Raw genomic sequence first — 1,884 nt, 5'->3', positions numbered from 1 at the left:
TGTGTGTGTGTGTGTGTGTGTGCTCTTGTCTGTTTATGCTTAGACTTCACAAGACATATAGTTGCTGCCTCCCAACTATATTAGGAAGATGGAGGTAATTTGGGAGGTTAAGAGCTACAGGTAAATTTGGGGACAGAAAAGGAAATGTCTTCTCAGCCAGTGGTGAACACAAGGGGTTACTCCTTTTAATCAAGCTGAAGTCATCGTTCATGGGAATTTGTTCAGAAATGTATGTATGTGCTTTGCAGGCAATGGGATTCAGACTTGTCATTTGCAATAGACGACGATGAAATGTTTAAGAGCCAATCTTAAGCAATAATGATGGAAATATAGAAGAGCCAATCTTAAGCAATAACGATGGAAATATAGAAGAAGGAACAGCAAAATTATCAAGAATTGATTATTTAATACAAGTGTAATATTCAAATAAGAAGAAATCATAAACCTGTTTCTTGTGCTTTCATCCTCCTTGTCACGGCCCCTCCCTAGCTGCTACTGCTCTCGCCTTTCATTGCCACCAGAATGCATGGAGCTCCCACGTATGCTGATCTTGGCAAGATGTCTTCACCAAGGGTTTCAAATTTGGCTTAAGAAATCTTGATTTGAAAACAAAATCCAAGAATGGTTTGGAATTTCCCATCTCAGTCTCAGCCAGCAGGGAAACACTGAAGTGAACAACAGCTTGAAAATCAAGTATAAATGGATTGAGTACAACCTTACATTTACTGAGAAATGAAATACAGACAACACCCTGAGGACTGAGATCACAATGGAAGATGAGCTCAGAATCAGCTGACCTTTGATTCATTCTTCTTGCCTAATACTGATGGGCTAGTACTAAAATCAAGGCAGGATATAAGAGGAAACATATCAACTTGGGCTATGACATGGACTTTGACCTTCCTGTGCTCTAGATCCAGAGCTCTCTGGTATGTGGGTATCAGGGTTAGCTGGCTGGCTGTCAGATGAATTTTGAGACCTAGATGTCCCAAGTGACCTAGAGAAAATTTACAGTTGGCTATAAGATGGGTGATTTCATATTCATTCTCCTGTGAATGACTTCACAGAATTTGATAGCTCCATTTACCAGAATGTATACAAGAAACTGGAGGCTGCAGTCAGTGTTGCCTGGACAGCAGCAACTGTAATACTTGGAATCTTTGGAATAACAACTATCAGGGTGTTTGTCCTTGGTGTCTGCTTTTTGACCCAAGTAAATATCTATATCCTGCTAGCCTTGGAGAATTTTCAGACCCTAAAGTGTCATTGCTGTCAGCTCTGCTAGATGACTGCAACAGTAATTCAGGCAGTCAAAAGCTTGATCCAGGACTAGAACTCAAGCACAAATAAATATTATAAATCATTAATTTAAAACTATTTTACAGTATTACCTACTTTCAGAATTTAGTTTATCTTTTAATGTTGTTTATGAGGAATGCACGAATTGCAAAATATGTTATACTGATAGGCCAGTGATGACTTAGCTTTAAGGCATTACCATTTCAGAGGTACAGAAAAAAAAAGATTATTTTAGGTATGGAAGTGAGTCAGGGAGGAGTGTCTCTAGAGATGCCAGGCTGCAGATTCAATCCCTTTATATGTCTGAATCAAGTCCACAGACAAAATTGTGACTTCCTGGACATTAGTTCTTGGTGTTTCCGCCCTAATCGCTAAGACACAGGTGCACACCTATGTGAAAGGGACAGTTTTAGACAGATCTTCATGGTCTATTCATGTCCTAGCTCATCAGTTACCTGTTTCACATGAAAAGTAGTCATCTTGTATAGTGTTTTAGGTGGGGAGGATGGGTATGATAGGGGCAGCCATTTAGGGCTTAATTCTTCTTTGTGCTGTTGTAGTATGGCTTTTTTTTTCTTTCTTTTT

The 1,884-nt window shown here is 39.3% G+C and overlaps 1 pseudogene; it reads left to right on the top strand.

The window, feature by feature from the left end:
- Positions 1–522: 522 nt before the first annotated feature.
- On the top strand, positions 523–1,285 carry LOC127683769 (voltage-dependent anion-selective channel protein 1-like; annotated as a pseudogene).
- Positions 1,286–1,884: the final 599 nt, after the last annotated feature.

Source organism: Apodemus sylvaticus, chromosome 4 (assembly GCF_947179515.1).
Source record: "Apodemus sylvaticus chromosome 4, mApoSyl1.1, whole genome shotgun sequence".
Taxonomy (NCBI): Eukaryota; Metazoa; Chordata; class Mammalia; order Rodentia; family Muridae; genus Apodemus; species Apodemus sylvaticus.
Note: the sequence above shows the minus strand (reverse complement) of the source record. Positions and strands in the feature narration are given on the sequence as shown.